The sequence below is a fragment of the Canis lupus genome, chromosome 4, assembly GCF_048164855.1.
Source record: "Canis lupus baileyi chromosome 4, mCanLup2.hap1, whole genome shotgun sequence".
Classification (NCBI taxonomy): domain Eukaryota; kingdom Metazoa; phylum Chordata; class Mammalia; order Carnivora; family Canidae; genus Canis; species Canis lupus.
In genome coordinates this window covers 78,344,073-78,362,752 of record NC_132841.1, presented here as the reverse complement: position 1 = coordinate 78,362,752, position 18,680 = coordinate 78,344,073, and the positions used below count along the sequence as shown (strand labels likewise).

Genomic DNA, 18,680 nt, shown 5'->3' with positions numbered 1-18,680 from the left:
GAAAGGAGAAAAAAAAGGGGGTGGGGGAAGGAAACAAATCAAAAAGCAAAACAAAACAAAAACAAAAACAAAAACAAAAACAAACAAACAAAAAAAGAACCACCGGGGAGTATCTTCTGATTCTGTGTACTTTAAGTCCCTTGGCTTCTCCTGGAAGTTGTCAGTCTAGCTGGTCTTCTGGGGGAGGGGCCTGTTGTGCTGATTTCCAGGTGTTAGCAGTTGGGGGAGCTGCTCTGCCCCTGCCTGGTGCAGGGCTCGGTGGGGGTTGTTTACCCCGTGAGGCCGCAGGAGGAACAGCCCCAGTGGCGGGGCAGCTCTGGACACCTGGATTCAGCTCCGGCAGGAACTCCGTCTGCAGGGCCTGGAGGCTCCGGGGCGGGGCCGCTGATCTGCTCAGCTGGGGCAGGAGCGTCCTTGCTGTCCTGGGCCCTCCCGGCCTCTGCCTGTCCCGGGGGGAGGCCGGATCCTGGGCTGTGTCCCGGCGCCCTGTGCCCCGGAGCCTGCGCTGGTGGATTCGCGCTCCCGGGCCGCGCAGCCCCCTCCGCGGAGCCGCCGCCCGAGCCCCTCCGAGCTGCTCCTGGAACCGCGCAGCCCCCTCCGCACGGAGCCTCTTCCTCTGCCCGAGCCCCTCCGAGCTGCTCCCGGGGCCGCGCAGCCCCCTCCGCGGAGCCGCCGCCCGAGCCCCCCCGAGCTGCTCCGGGTCCCGCCGGGTCCGCCGTGCGCGCTGCAGCCCTTAGGGAGCTCGGCGCACTCTCCTGGGCGCGCAGTTGCTGTTACTGTCCCCGGGAGCCCGAGGGCATCCCCGCCCTCCTGGGTCCTGCTCCACCTCCCTGGAGCCCCTTTCCCCCGGGAAGGTCGGTGCAGCTCCTGCGTCTCCGGGACGGGGCTCTCCTGTCCTGGGGACACTCGCCCCGGCCTCAGCCCGGCTCCTCGCGGGGCCCCTCCCCCTTGGAGGCCTTTGTTTCTTTATTTCTTTTTCCCCGTCTTCCTACCTTGATAGAAGCGCGAACTCTTCTCACTGTAGCATTCCAGCTGGTCTCTCTTTAAATCTCAGGCCGAATTCATAGATTTTCAGGATAATTTGAAGGTTTTCTAGGTAGTTTGGTGGAGACAGGGGATTTGGAGACCCTACTCTTCCGCCATCTTGCTCCTCCCCCCTAGAAAAAAATTTAAATAATTACAAGAATAATGAAGTGATAATATATATAGTATTAGTATTAAGATAGAGATTTGTTTTTTGTTGTTGTTTTGTTTTAAAGATTTTGTTTATTTTATTCATAATAGACACAGAAAGACAGGCAGAGACGTAGCCAGAGGGAGAAGTGGACTCCCCATGGAGTCTGCTGGGGGACTTGATCTTGGGACTCCGTGATCATAACCTGATCGAAAGGCAGACGTTCAACCACTGAGTCTCCCAGGCATCCCTAAGATAGAGATTTGTGATTAATTTTGGAGACAGAACACAGGAGAGAAAACACAAATGTTTAGGTGAAAACAAGAGGTCTGGCAAAATATTATGCATTTACCTATGACAATATCAAATGTTTATAATAAAATATCATACAGTTGTTTCATTTAAATGTGCTAAGTTAATTCAAAGATCGGTAAATCTCCACTGGTTAGCTAAACAAGTAGAATAATCATCCTATTATTATTATTTTTAACTATGTTATCTGAGGTGATCCTACTTTCTGTATGACAGCAAAAAAATCTATTTCAGCTCCTTTGGTGATATTGTCTCTCTCTTGTCTTTAAATGTTTTCTTTAGAATCTGAAATTTTACTCCTAGGCAGGGCCAAATAAACAAGAGTCCATTCAGAATGCAGCTTTCTTTTTACTGTTGATGCTATTGCCAAAATAAAATCACTTATATGTAGTCTATAATATATTGTTCCACCTGATGTCATTCTCACTACTGTAAAAGGATAATCAACTTCCTATTTTTGAATAGCATGTAATTTACCAAACAGTAAAATCAGTGAATAGAAACTTTTGCTGTTTAGAGTAATGCAGTCTTTCTTTGTTCCAATGAAAATTCTGAAATAATCTAGTATTTGAATATCTCCCAGAATGCATTTCTAATGCTAACATTATTAATTCAAATTTACTTCATACCAAGGATAAAAAATGATTTTTTTTAAAGAAAAACTTCCCTCAACCTATATTATAAACACACTGAAAAGCTTTAAAAATTAGCTTCTGCTGTGGACTTGGTCATATTTCTTCATTAATCCAACAAGAAAACAGTGCTTATATAGGAAACAGATATGTGAAATAACTTTTGATAATTATTAACATTCTTTGAGTCATGAGTAATGTCCAGCTGCTTTACACACTGTGCTGTCAATAGCTAAACAAGCAAAATCTGCAGGTGCACACATTTCAGGTGAGCCGAAACTACCATTCCAGCAGTGTGTGTCAGACTTCGATGAAAGTTCAAAGGAAATTTCTGTATTTCAAGAAGCATTGAATTATAAAATGGAGAAACTTTCATATAACCTTTGATTGTAGGTGATTATCTGAAATGTAATGACATCATAAAACACAAATATCAAGAGGATAACCCAATGGGGCTCTATAAATATGCTCAATTAAAGGCATATACTTGTAGAATGATACTAGTATCTGGCATTACCTATCTCCAAAAGAAAAGGTTTTCATAGAGGAAATACATAAAATCTCATCACAGATCAACATTAACAGGTAAATATTTACAAAAGATTTCAATGATATGGAACATGAAATTTGAATCTCGATGAAACAAACAAAAGAAAATGAAAGAAAAAATAAATCCCACTATTCTCATTAGCAAATGTTTATTGAAAAAAAGTATTCAATAGTTCATGAGACCTTCTTTTCTTTTTTGATCCTTAAACTCTAAAATATCTACTTTCGGGTCCTTTGTCAGAAAATGTTTGTTTACTTCACACTTAGAGAACCACATATATTTTCTAAAGATTTTAAACATAACATTTCCCAAGTATGATATAATCCAATCTTTCTAGAAATTAATAAAGGTGTAGTTGCCTTACAGTACACAAACATTTCAGATACACTTTCAGCAACATTTTTGAGTGTTTTACACCAGGTTTTGATACACAACCAAGTCTGTTTCTACTGTCCCTGATTTGTCTTATTGATATGCTTATATTTGATCATATATAAACGTATATATATCCTTCCCATAACATTGATGATATATGTGTAAATATATGTCATGTGCATATATCATTAGTCATGTGTATATTATGTGTGTGTATGTATATAGAGAGGGCTATTTTGGATTTTCATTTCAATTTGCTATTTTTTTTTAAGATTTTTCTATCAGTGTTTAAAAGCCATGTTCACATGAAACAATATTTTCTTCCTTGTATTTAATGTTGATATATAAATTAAATTCTATTTATAACATATTCTGTGTATATTTTTTTTTCAATTTCTGGAAGAGACTTCTTAAAATACAGATTAGCTATTTCTTGAATATTGTGTAAAAACTCCCTTACAAAATTCTCTAAGATTGAAGTTATTTTATGGTTAAATATTTGTTAAAATAATAGTTTTAATAAAGGTTAACATTCTAATCATATTCTATGTAAGTGTTTAAACATTTCTTTTTTAAAAATGATAATTGCACAAAACATAAATGTACACTTCAGTGCATATGTATAAAATGAAATAATAGCCATGGTGTAGCCACACCCACTCATGAAAAATACCATGAAAGCTCTTTGTACTCCCTCCCAATCATTAAATTTTATCTTTCCACAAGTAATACCATATTAATTACTAAAATATGGTTAAGTTTTGCCTGTATTTAAAATGTATAGATAAATGGAATAAATCGGTATATATTGTGTGTGTTGTATTTCTTTTATCTACTATTATGCTTATGAGTTTCATCTGTGTTGTTGATGTAGTTATATTTCATTGATTTTCTTTACTCGTTGGTAGTCAATTTTGTGACTATATCACAATTCAGTAATCGATTCTGATAATAAATGTAGATTAGGGAGTTGAGCATCAGGTTTGTGGTCTGTTCTTTTCTACTGGAAAGAAAGAAGACAAGTGTCCCCATCTAATCTTGTAAATGTAACAATGACAGATCTCTTGGCAAAAAGTCCAAATTCTTTTTTTCTTGGCAAAATAATTCTTATCTATGAATGCTTTTAACAGATTGTGCCAGACTATCGAGGATTACTGACCGGGGTCTATGGATTTATAAAACATGGCTCCCATGACAATGTCACGTAGCTGTGAAACTGAGTAAAAAATGTAGATATTTCATGACCTAAATGTCTATGTTTGGGTATGTGAGCTTATCTCACACTTTGCTTAGAAATTTCATCTGTTTTCCAAAGCCTGAGTATATCTGATATTAGAAAAAAAGGGCCTGGGAAATCTTGCAAAAGATCCTGATCTCTGCCCTCTTTGCCTGTGCATGTCGGTTCTTTGTATTCTTGAAATAATTATAAAGCTGAAAGTCAGTAGGCTCTCTAGTTCACGAAAGTCCAACCTGACATTCTGATCACCTCTGTTAACTTAATGGACATTCAATTTGCTTTCAATTTTAAGCTTTCTTTAAGTTGAGAACTCTCGAAGCAGACCCTGAGCTCAAGATTTACATGAAATCTATTGGGGTAATAGCTGTAAAAGAGTGAGAAAGTAGGGCTGGGCAGAGATAAAACTTCTCTGCAGTGACATTGCAACCGAGAACACAGAACACCCCATAGAGAGCTCTGAAGCTGGGTGGGCTTTCAGAGGTAGCCCAAATTGAGGCAAGAGAGCTGGGAATTTATACTACAGATTGACTAGTCCTTGGTGGAAGAATTTTCCCAAGAGAAGGCTAAACTTGGCAAGCCATCTTCTATACAAGATAACATTAAGATAAGCGATGACAGCCCAACCCCCAGATGCTTCAGCTGCTTCATCTCCATGGCATGGAAAACCCTGGGATAGAACTTCACATCTGCATGCTACCTACAGATCAACTCAACCATAGTATTTCTTTTTATATGAATACTGAAATAACAACTCTTCCTATAAGATACTGATAAGATTCGGAGACACTGACTTCAAGGAAAAGTAAGAGAAGCAGGAAGATGAGTAAAGAAAATAGCAGAACTCTTTCCTCATCTATACCTCTGAATATATATATATATATATATATATATATATATATATATAAATAATTATATGATTTATTTTATTAAAACTTCCTGAGAGAGAACCCAGAGAACCATACTTATTTTTAGTCTTCAGAATAATTATGAACATATACTGGTATGTGATTATACTTTGAAATTACTATCCTGAATATTCTCTTAACTTGAAGGAAAACCAACATGAAATATATGAGTATATGTAAGTAATGTGTTAGAGTTAATTATTTTCATTTTAAGACAAAGTTACTTTCTGAGTTGTAAAATATTATCTGAAGATATTAACAGTATAATTGTGATAAATGCACCATAGTGAACTTTTTTAAAGCAGTCTCTTTAACTAACATAACCAACAATCAGCAAACATATAGACTCTTGTTTTCAAATGTCTATTATCCAGGTCATACATTGCTCTAAGCAATATTTCAAAAAAATCTGCAAACCAAGAATTTCATATGGACAACCAGAGATTGGAAAGGAATAATTGTATCCATTCTGTGAAATAAGCCATATTTCCTTAGCAATTAGCATTTTTAATATATTTTTTAAAGATTGTATTTATTTATTCATGAGACACAGAGAGAGAGAGAGACAGAGACAGAGAGAGAGAGGGGCAGAGACACAGGCAGAGGGAGAAGCAGGCTCTATGCAGGGAGCCCAAAGTAGGATTCGATCCCAGGACTCCGGAATCAGGCCCTGGATTCAAGGTGGCACTAAACTGCTGAGCCACCTGGGCTGCCCAGCAATTAGCATTTTAAACATAAATAAATTCAGCTATTAAAAAAAAAAAAAACAGCCCTCAGTAGAAACATGTTCTGTGTTTAGCTTCTAATCCTTGTTGATAGACCATTGGTGAACCTTTAGCCATGAAATGTATTCTTAGTTTTGGGTCATTATGGTTTTGTATCTCACAAATAAAATTTTGTTTATTATTTTAAATTGTTCTCCTGGTCTTGTAGTAGTTCATTTATGGCTAGAATAGATTATCCTTAATAGACAAATTTAGTTTTAAATATTTTCTCCTTGACTTTCTTGGAACCCACCAAATGGACCTCCATTGCTTTTTGTCTATCTTTTTTCATATTTACTAATGTACATCCTTAAATAATGCCAGGGATTACATGTGATATATATGTCCCCACAAGTAAATTCTTGTTTTTTACTATGGCTATACTTTTATTCTTTTTATATAGTACTAATAAAAAAAATCAAGTGTACCCATTTTCTATATGTTTTCTACTTTTTTGAAAATTAAGATATTTATTCTGTAATATGGAAGACAATAAGACTTTATTCCTCTGTTTCACGATGTACTGTTTTACATGAAATATATATTTATAACTTCTTAAATCTCACCAAGAGATTCACTGGGACTTGGTTCTTACTCTTAAGTATTAACAGTTCCTTTTGTCACTGCACTGCATTTGAGAACTGTGAACTTGCTAAACAATTATATCAAATTGGGTATCGACATTACAAAAAAGTTGTAATCTTTTTTTTTTTTTTAATCTCATTTATTCATGAGAGACACACAGAGAGAGACAGAGAATAGGCAGAGGGAGAAACAGGCTCCCTGAAGAGAGCTTGACGTGGGCCTGGATCCCAGGACCCTGGGATCACGACCTGAGCCACAGGCAGACCCTCAACCACCGAGCCACCCAGGTGTCCTTAAAAAAAACTGTATTCAATTCTATAAAGTAAGGGAGTCTGGGTCTGTGATTTATGAGCATTCATCCTAATAAGGCACAAAGATTTAGGTCTATATGGCATTTACGGAATATATGTTACATTAAATTGCATTCAATTTTGAGTCTAAAACATGACTATAGTCTATGCAAGGGGTTGCAGCACGTAAGGCAATTCAGAAAAGGAAATGCTCCCTTCTTTGCCAGGGCTTGAGTGATTTACACAGAGTTCTTGAGTACTCTGGGAAATAGAAGGTCAAGATAGCAGTTTTAGATGTCCTGTAGAAGACTAAGCTTGTAATAATAACCTATTCAGTGAGGACTGGAGGATGAGAATTCAGAGATAATATCAGAATTAGATATGTTCTTTCAGGGAAAAAATCAGGTTCTGGTTTTGGGAGAGTGAGAAAAAAAGTACCGGCCTTTGGGCATTTTCTAAAGCTTGACAAAAATATTTTAATGACTCATTTTTATTATTTCCTATTCTACTCTTCAAACAACAAATTTGAAAGTGAAAATATGGGCAGCCCAGGTGGCTCAGCGGTTTAGTGCCGCCTTTGGCCCAGGACATGATCTTGGAGACCCGGGATCGAGTTCCACATGGGGCTCCCTGCATGGAGCCTGCTTTCTCTCTCTCTCTCTCTGTGTCTCTCATGAATAAATAAATAAAACATTTAAAAAGAAAAAAGAAAGGAAAATGATTAATTAAAAAAAAGAAGTGGAAATATATTAAAGTGAATCTGAATTAAATTTTATGATTTCGCTCACATTTCATGGTATCTAACAATGTAGTCACTCAAACCATAATACTATGTTTAATTGTCACATGCTATTTTCATAAAAGCAATCATAGTTTTTTGTTAAGTCAAGATACCTTTTCAGCATTTGTAATGAAAACACCATCATCCATTCCATAAATAACACATATTCTTAATTCAGTTACATTTTAGGTAATGAATGATTTCACAAAGGAAATAAAAATAGTTTATATAGGGGCACATGTGTGGCTCAGTGGTTGAGTGTCTGCCTTTGGCTCAGGTCATGATCCCGGAATCCTGGGATAGAGTCCCACATCAGGCTCCCTGCATGGAGCCTGCTTCTCCCTCTGCCTATGTCTCTACCTCTCTCTCTCTGTGTGTCTCATGAATAAATAAATGAATTCCTTTAAAAAAATAAAAATTTGTATAAAATATATGCAGTATTATATATTTCTCCCTATCTTTGATATGGAATTGTATCTATTAAAATAATTAAACAAATCAGAGAATATGAAACAAGTATTTGCTAGACATTCAATTATTGTGATAACCATGAAGAACTAGTGTGATTTAATCAACACTAATAGATTGTGTTTGGACACTCTCATTTGACTTTTCTGTTAAAATGACGTCTGTTAAAATGACCTTTCTGTTAAAATGGATTAGGGTGGCCCTAAATCCAATAACTGGTGTCCTCTAAGAAGGCTATATAAAGATACAGACACAGAAGGGAGAACTTCAGGTGAATATGGAGGCAAAGATTGGAGTAATCCATCCACAAGCCAAAGAATATCAAAGATTGCTGAAGCAACAGAAGCTAGGAGAGAAGTGTGGGACAAACCCTTCCCTGGAGCCTGCAGAGGGAGTATGACCCTGCCAACACTTCGCTATTGGACTTTGTGGCTTCGGAATTGTGAGAGAATACATTTTTATTGTTGTAGGCTACCTCTGCCGTAAGAAACTACCACACAGGTGAATAATTCCTGCTCTGGCAACTATGCAAAGGTATAGTGGTGGTTATGGCAGGAATGATCATAGCATATTTGGAATATAAGGAATGTAGTAAAGGAAGCAGATTAGTTTTTACAAGGGAGAGTGTGTGAAGAAATATCAAGCAGGAGATACAGGCAAGGTTTATTAGCCATTTAAAACACTTACATACATACTGAAGTTAAAGAAACTGCTTATTTCTAGAACAATGGAGAAACACACCCAGGGATGTGAGCATTATTGAAGTGGAGTGACTGATTTGAATATGAATCTAAAGTGTTTTATTACTCCCTGCCCAATGAGTTGGATTTGCTCACCCAGTCTAAGACAAAAACGCTTGCTATTTTCAAACCACCACCAAGACAGACCTCGTATCAAAGCTTAATAAGCTTTCTTTTACAATATATATTTCATCCTCTTTCTGATCACACAGCTAGAATATATTTTTCAGCTTTCTTCGCTGAAAAAAAAGACATGGTACATGACCGGGTTTTGGCCGAGAATGTGAATAGAAGTGAAGTATAAGGCCTATAAGCTTAGCCGTTAAATATTTCCATGTGCATTCCCTCATTCTTGATCCCTTTCCTGGTGATCTTGGGTGCATTATATTGAAGATATAAGAGCCATAAAATAGGAGTTCTGTTCCTTGATTTGTGGATATTTCCCCAATGAGTCGCAAAGGTTTAGGTCTGCATGGGATTTTTGGATTTATCTGTTATAGCAAATATAATTGCTCTAAATAACAATATAGATAAAGATAAAAACACCAGGGAAAGCATTTATGAGAAAGTATTTGTGAGAAAGAGAGAAAGTAAGAGAGAGAGAGAGAATTATAGGCTACTTGTGACCTATGACCATCTCCCATTGATATTTGGAAGAGGAAAAATAAATAGTTTCCCAAATTCCAGAATTTGGAATAGAAGAGAGATGATGAGTGAAAAGGGGCATCTATATTTCCTCCAAAATTGACTTTACCTCCCTACAGAAATATAAAATGTAAGATAATGAATGTTGTCCTCTTTTTCTCACATACATGACATAGCATTGCACACTATTAAGCTTTATAATAAAAAGTCACTTATACTTGTAAATAGTTTGAGATTTTATGATAATAAATGTTAAAAGACATTTTTAAGAGATTTTATTTATTTATTTGAGAGAGAGAAAATGAGTGGGAGGAGGAGCAGAGGGAGAGGGACAAGCAGACTCCCCACTGATCGCAGAGCCCAATGGTTGGCTCGGTCTCAGGACCCGAAGATCATGACTTGAGCCAAAACAAAGAGCTGAATACTTAACTGATGCACCACCCAGGTGCCCCTAGAGAACATTAAAAGATGACAGTAGTAATCCATGTTTTATACCTTTGGTGTTGACAGTACAAAACATGTGCCAATTCAAAATATATTTAGAAGATAGAGTTAAAATATATTATTTATCAATAAGGACAGAAAAAGTCATTAACCAATGTATGAAGACTATGAAAAGGTACGTGGGGTTTGGGTTCTGAGCTCATAACTGGTATCATCAGCCTGTAGGATGTTATATTTTAGGTGACTATGCAGCTTCAAAAAAACAATATTGTATAGGATTGGAGGGAGGTATCTGTGAGTTTATAGTGAGACTACTTATTTAAAGAGAGTAAATAGATACAGAAGAGAAATAAATTAAAAATGAGGTCCCAGCTAAATGTGGGAAGAGGAAGAACCCCTTACAGAGGACAGAGGACTCTACTTTTGTGTAGCTGATCTGATACTGGAATGATCACCTGACCGTTTTGTGCATCATTTCAACATGATGCTTATGCATATTTCCAAAATATGCTTAAAAAGTTACTTTACAGAGTATATTTTCCATCTAAACCGCCTCTGCCTACTCCAGGCTATGGTATTATTATACATATAATTGGAAAAGGAAACCATTTTGGAAAACTAAGGACAAATGTTAATTAAGTTTCTTATCATTTGAATTTTAGTTTAATAAAATATATTTCACCCGAAGAAATGAAAACATTATGGCGCTCTATTTGACGTTTGCAAGGTTAGCTTAGCTTTCTTATTAGATTACTAAACACTCTCTACCTCTCTCCATATAGGTCAGTGGTACAAAGTACAATCAGTACAGTAATGTGGCCAATCCTGAAAACAAGATTGCATAGCATCCCTGATAAAAGTGTAGCTGTTCCAAATGGAAAACCAAATACCAATCATGACAATACGGCCTTGAAGTCTAACATTCTAAGAATAATTCACTTTTGAGTGGAGAAACTTAATCTATGATACAGAAATGCATCAAGTTATAAAGGGAAGATTTGTGTAAACATTGCAGTTTGTAAATATGTGTAAAATTTTTAATGTGGGAAGCAGTTGGAACTTTTCTTTCCAGTTTTATTGAAATTTGGTTTATACTAATGGAAGAAAAAGAGATCCTCGGGTTTATCATGAGTTTGTTCTTGTATGTCAACTTTTATACCCAAATCCTTTCCAGTTCCATCTATCTAAAAAGGTAGTAGCATCTACTAAATCAGTCATATACCACACACAGTGTAGCTTAGAATAACCCGCCTTCTATAAATATTAGCAAGAAAAAAGGATATATGCAACAGAAAAATTAATAGAATAAGCCTTTCCATGTTGCTTTGTCTTTCAGTTTTAGCGAATATGCAGCATTGTATTTTTATGCTTTCAACCTTTTTATATTATCCTGCATGTCGTCACATGAGAGATCATAAACAAGGCAATGTTTCTGAAATATTATAAATGTGATGAAGTGAACTGAAATGGGCATTTCAAATTATACTGTCTAGAGATAAGTGAAAGTCCCTTTCCACGTAGCTCTAATGGTAATTGGATCACTAACCCTTGGGAAAATGCATGTTCTAAATCTCTCTTTGATATTATTTTCTGTTCTTCATATGGCTTGAGTCTAAATCACGCCTCACACATCTGTGTTTTTAAGAGTCTGTTGAGAGGTCATTAAGCCTTTCTGTACCATGCGGTAGTCCTCAGAGCTTTGTTTGCTTTGTGATGTTATTTAGAGTTTGTATGAGTGCTGAACAACCTAAAAATCTTGAGTCTGAAGTAAACATATTTCTGGGTGGCCAACTAGTGTGAAGGAATTCCTTGACCTTTCGTCTCATTCACTGAAGCAAATCAAAGTGTATTTCAAGTAGTGCTGCCTTAAGTCATTCTCAGAACAAAGTCAGAGCATAAAAGTAGTTCACCCCTGAATGTCCTAAGCTAGTGATTCTACTCTTGAGCAAAAAGAGAAAGAGAGAGAGAGAGAGAGAGAGGGAGAGAGAGAGAGAGAAAGGAAAGAAATGCTGTGAATGGCAGTATTCCTTAATAATGTCCACAGTCCTTGCTGAGATAGCTTGTCTCATTTTGTGTGTGTGGAGTGACAGTTTTGCAAGGTGCATGTGATTGAGACAACAAAATAACTCTTGAAGATACCATACTCTGAGTTTTTGAAAATGTAATTTTATTTCTGGTTATGGCTAATTGGGAATTGCTTAAGTCCAGAAGGTAGTGGATATAAAGAAAAATGATATATAAAATAAGTGGGAGGTAGCATTTTCCTCCAGGCAATATGGTTTTATCATTAACCCCACCTGGAAATCTTGATATAACTTGCTTTACTATAGATTTTAATTGAAAGGGGACAAAAATTATTGGCTAGCCTGGTCATATTGATAAATAAAACTATATCCAAGGAGCCTGAAAATGAGTTAAGTTCCTAAGATCCTGGAAAGTTTGAGATCAAGGGTGTAAGTTACATTATTTTCTTTAGTAAAACTGTAACACTAATGACGTAAATACAATCTTAAGTTTTATTAAAACCTTATAGTGAAATAAACCTTGTTGTTAGTAATTTAAAGCCATTATTAATTTTAATCCAGAGCAGAAATACTGTTATTTATCAATTTATATTGTAATGATTATTTTAAGTATTTATTCCACCTTTACTGATTTCCAATGTTTGCTTAAGCACATTACACATTTCTGAAAATTACTATGAAATACAAGGTTTAAAATTAAAATTCATGCAAATTATGCCCAGTTAAAATTGCTCGACAAAACAAATACAAAAACTGTCTCCTATTGAACTCCTGAAAACTGAAGATTATCAATTTAAATAATCATCAATATTTTAATGAATTAAAGAATCAGTTCTATCTTAAAAGAGCCAGTTTACCCCATGTGAAATATGTTTTCCTTCATATGAAAAAAGCACAACTGTCTTGGGGGGTGCCAGGTGGATCAGTCAGTTTGGCAGCCAATCTTGGTTTTGGCTCAAGTCATGATCTCAGGTTTGTGGGATTAAGCTCAGCATGGAGTCTGCTTGTCCCTCTCCCTCTGCTCCTTCCCCTGCTCATGCTCTTAAATTGATTAATTAAATCCTTTTAAAATATCACACAAATGTCTTCATATATTTATGACATAGTTTTCCAGGGACTAATCCTGTGTTCCTGATTACTGACTCTTCTCTGGGTTCATCCCCATTGATTCATGACCTCCCACTGAAGAGGTCCATAAAAATGAATATTTCCCCACCCTTTGAATTTTGGTGTTGCCTCGGACTTGCTTTGACCAAGTGGATAAGGTTACATTGATACCATGCCACTTCTGAACCAAAATATAAGAGGCAGTAACATTTTTTCTGTTTGTTCTCTTGCAATTCTGTTATCACCATGAAAAGAGTATATCCAAACCAGTTCCCTGTAGTTTAAGTAAAGACTTAAAGACAAGTGAAGCAGAGCCAGACAGAAATATGACTTAAAGAAATGCTAATTGTTATATAACAATAATATTTTGGCACAGCTTGATGCATAGAATTTTTGTTAACAAATAGGTAATTAATGCATATATCGTAAATTTCAGAAATGTAAGAGAGAGAAATGGAATGGAAACAATGCAGTCTTGAAAATAATGGTTCATATAATTAATAATAATTTTTGTTTTAGTCCCTTTTCTGTAGATCACAAATACTAAATATTACAGAAAGATTTCCTCCCCACAAAAGAACATAAGCATCTTCATCCTAAATTTGGTACACATAGCTACCACTCAATGATTCCTTTAGGAACACTGAAAAAAACTCCATTTATAACAAATTATGAAGTATCAGTATATATCTGCATGTACTTTAGCATGTTATTTATCCCTGTTTTATATTCTTTCAAGAACACTGATGTAAATGGAACTTCATCAAGCATAAGAATAAAAAAATAAAAAATAAAAAAAAGCATAAGAGTAATCTTGGGACGCCTGGGTGGCTCAGCGGTTGAGTGTCTGCCTTCAGCTCAGGGTGTGATACTGGAGTCCCGGGATCGAGTCCCACTTCAGGCTCTTTGCAGGGAGCCTGCATCTCCTTCTGCCTATGTCTCTGCCTCTCTCTCTCTGTGTCTCTCATAAATAAATAAAGTCTTTAAAAATATATTTTAAAAAGCACAAAGGATAATCTTCAAAAACAAAGTCAGTCTTACAGGATACCCTCTACAGATGGTGCTTATGAGTTTACTTACCATTTAAAAAAGCTGAAATATAACACAAAAATATCATATTATAAATTTAGAGTCAGTGAAAAAAGTCCATAGCAAATACAGGCATTGTGCCTATCAGGGAAATCATATTTGATTGACAACAAAAGTGTTAAAATACAGAGGAAAACTGAATAATTATATCATGAAAAAAACAATGATTTAGAAAATAAGCAACACTCATGTAATATGCACAATAGGAATTCTAGAAAAAAGAGATTTTAAAAAGTAAAGTTTTTCCTGAGTTAAATCTAGATAGTATTTGATCAATAATCTCCTATTTACTAGTATCAGACTATTCAAAAACTTAACCATGGTACTCTGTGCAGACAGTAGATGCATTTTTTCAAGTGCCTACACTTTGGAGATAGATGCAACATGAGAATAAGGAGGAGATTATATATTGTAAAATTCTATTTGAATAATTTTAATGTGAATGTTCAAAATAAAAGTTTCAAGTAATGTATCTACAACTCAGTAATAATTTATTTGTATATCTAAGTGTTCGACACTGTGGTTTATATAAAAGTGGCAACTGAATTTCAGTCAAAAAATGTGTTTAAATGTTATTTAAACAAACTTCATATTGATATAAGAACATTTTTAAAGCTGTCTCATCTCACATGTTTTCAATAATCTATTCACTCAATCTATTCACATATCTATTCAGATTTCATAAACTTTATGAAATATTCTGGAAATATCCAAATTTTATTGGTATATGTCTTCATTTTTTCCATTATAAGCTTCTTTAGAATGTGTTATTTGCATTTTTATCTTTAATGCCACAAATACAGCTATTTTCAAATTATATTTTAAAAAAATGCTAATGATGAAATTATAGTAGCAGTAAGAACTCAAGCAGGCTATATTTTGGGGCTTAACATGCAACCTTTGTTGATAGCTTTTCAGGTTTCCTTTTGGCTACTTCAAATGCATCTGCTTTGTTCTCTATATTGCCTTCTAGGGAAAGCAAGGCTTCTCACTATTTATTTCAATCCTTCCCATCTTGTTTCTATAGTACTCATGGCTTCCAGAAGGCATCACATAACTCTTCTCCAAATATTGATCCTCAATGAACTGAAAACCTGATATTCATACCTTAATGTGATTTTCTTTCCACTGAACCTGAGCTGGAGTGATAGAATAATATGGAGGAAACTGAAATTCATTTCAGATGCTTTATATAGTAATGGAAAGTTGAAAACACTGTCACCTGTGTAATGGGAAAAGTAAGAATATAAAAATAAATTTGTGGATTTGACTAAGCATTTGCCAGACAAAAATGTTGAAAGTGTCGACTATAAATAATATATAATAAGCAAAGTGTATTGTATAAGAAATAATGCAATATATAAAGCATAATAAATATATCATAGGGGATCCCTGGGTGGCTCAGCAGTTTGGCGCCTGCATTTGGCCCAGGGCGTGATCCTGGAGACCCGAGATCGAATCCCATGTCGGGCTCCGGGCATGGAGCCTGCTTCTCCCTCCTCCTGTGTCTCTGCCTCTCTCTCTCTCTCTAGATCTATCATAAATAAATAAATCTTAAAAATAATATCATAAAAAAAAATTAAAAAAAAAAATAATAATAATAATATCATATACTGTATATAATAGACTATACATTTCTAAATATGAAAATATATGTATTTATATGTATATTTATATAAATACATATATATACATATATATACACACACAAAAACTTGTATATCTAATTCTGAACTTTTAATTACATCAGAAAAATGTGTCTGTTTGCTTAAAACTTTGTTAGCTTTTCCATTACATGCAACAGACCTCATTTCTCCATGATAAAACTGTGAAAGGTTAGAACCCAAATTCCTAGACGTGTTGAGAGCTTTCATAAGTTCACCACTACAGATATCTCCAGCCTCAGGTCCCAAAATTCTGCACCTGATTCTTTGTTCTAAACAATCCATTCTGCAAATTACATAACAATGGAAAACCAGCATGCTCTTTTAAAGTTATGATTTTGTTTAGATAAGCTTGGAAAACTCTGACTTCTATACTCTTCTGGAAATGTAGAAAATATGGGTACATAGAATCTGGGAAGTTTTTCAGTTAAAGAAACTTGAATGCTTTCAGCTACATGTTTTCTTAACGTATTTGACCACATAATTCTTATTCAAGTAACCCTTTGTATCAATACTCAGTATAAACATAATGGGAGCAATGTATTGTGAAATGCTGTGTCTAAGCCCAAGAGATTTCTCACAGTCTCCTAAACGTGCCTTTTCTCTTCACTTCAAGGATGTGTTCAGTGTCGCTGCTCCATCTGAATGCCCATGTTGACTTGTCTTCACCTGACACACTGCTCCTCGTCACATACGAACTTGTTCTGGTGAAGACACAGGATTGAGGGCACCCTCAAGAGCCAAGCCTAATTTTACAAATAATCTTGGAATTGTTTTAGGAGTGGATATTTTGGTGGATAGTACATGAGGTACATAAATGCTGCCTACAATTCAAAATTCCTAAAACCATACAGGACTAAGCCAGGAAATTGAAGTTTTACCCAAATTGTATTAGAACGAGGTGTGTGTGTGAGTGTGTATGTGTGTTTGTAAACACACATATGTAAACATCACACAGACACAGAGTTCAGCTTTGTTTTATGTTTTTCCTTCATTTTTTTTTTCATTCCTAAACAGATATATACATATTCTTTATCCAATAGTAGCCTGAACAATCTTATCATTAGACCAGTTAGACCACCTGAATTCAACCTTAGGTAGATGTTGACTTCAGATGATTAGTAAGTGTGTCTTGATGGTAAAATGACACTTCTTGGGTTTTGTAATAGAAAAAAAAATTACTTCCATGCCATATTAGATTTCAACCTGAGGTAAGTTGATACAATTAAACACACTAGAGGCCCTTTAAGCAGAAAACTTATTGAAATGCAGTGACCAAACAGGAAATATTTTATAGTCTTCACACTACATTACATTGTGACTCAGTATGAGGAATAAGATTAATCTCATAATTAAAAGAACAAAATAATAGACTTCTTCTAAAGAACAAATGGATTTACAGGAAGTTACTTCTTTTAGAAATATCCCAAAGGGGGCACCTGGGCGGCTCAGTCCATTAAGCATCTGACTCCTGATCGCAGATCAGGTCTTAATCTAAGGATTGTGAGTTCAAGCCCTGAGTTGGGTTCTACTAGTCATTCTATGACTACTTATCCTGGCACTTCTCATGTTTCTCTAACAAAGACATTTAGACATTTTTGCTCCACTTTTATATACAATCAACTGACATATACTGCCCAGGGTTTGATTAACAATGTATTCAATATGTTGAGCATATGTTCATTTGTAAGACATCTTGCCACAGTAAGTCATCAGCTCAGAATACACGCACACACACACACACAACCAGGTGGACTCATATGAGAAAAGGTCAGTGAAAAGGTGTTTTATCCAATATTACCCATCTGGATAAGGAATAGGTATTTCTGAATACTTAGAAATAATTAGGTTATGCAACATTATTGCTTGCCTAATCTTTCTCTCATACCTTTACATAGTTTAGCAATCTTTACATGGTGAGCTTTATGATTCTAGATATTAAACATCATTTATTATAACATCGGATTCATTTGCAAATTTTCTAGAAAGGTAATTTATACATTATCCAGATACTGACAATCTTGGGCTCACCTTGCTTTAGAGTCAGCTGATCATACAATTCTGTATTATATAATCTGTTGGTATTTATAGCTGTGTGCACTGACAGTGCTATTTTACAGGAGAACTATCCGTGTCCCGGAGAAATTATGTGTCTTGTCGAAAGTAACATAGCTAATAACTCTGAATTCAATATTGGACTACATTTCTGCCATAAATGCAATCTACTTTAATCTTAGCTCGTATGCTCTGCTTTTTAAATGAGTCTAAACATAATATATTGAAATTAATACCATGCTATTAGTAATTATAGCAATTATTATTGAGATATTACCGTGTGAAGACATTGCATTAAGTAACTTACACATACTATCTGCAATTCATATATTTACCCTGGAATTCGATTTTCATGGATAAAGGAACCAATGCTGAGCCTCCTCTAGAGGATCAACACCTGGTAAGAGGTAGAACTGAGCTGAACTCTGGTATCTGTAGCCTTTCTTCTATTTCATATCAATTTTCATTTTTTAATAATTATCTCCTTACTTACTGTAGGAAAGGGAAACATTTTTCAGTTCTGCTGAAATAATCAAAGTGAATTTCTATCAACATGTTTTATTCCTTATGTTTCTATTTATTATTCAGTTCACATTTACCCTGTATAAATATATCTGGCACCGAAGACAATTTTTTATGGGTCTGCACATTTCTAGCTTTCTTACCTTTTCCAATTGCTTTGTCCTTCCAATTTATTTTCTGCTCTTTCTACATTGCTCTAACTCTTGCTGTCACTTGCCTGCCCTTGTTTTCACCTTCTGGTTCTCTCTCTCATAGTCTCTATTTTGCTTGGATTTATAGATTAAACATTTACATTTTTACATGACTGTTTTCCTTTC

General features: G+C 35.5%; 1 long non-coding RNA gene across 1 annotated transcript; it reads right to left on the bottom strand.

Annotated features, from left to right (window-relative positions):
* Window positions 1–1,246: 1,246 nt before the first annotated feature.
* Window positions 1,247–16,039, bottom strand: LOC140632713 (uncharacterized). The gene is made up of 3 exons (XR_012030367.1): window positions 15,929–16,039; window positions 15,230–15,344; window positions 1,247–1,424 (listed from the first exon to the last, which is right to left on the bottom strand). It is a non-coding gene; the product is annotated as an uncharacterized lncRNA (long non-coding RNA).
* Between the last annotated feature and the right edge of the window lie 2,641 nt (window positions 16,040–18,680).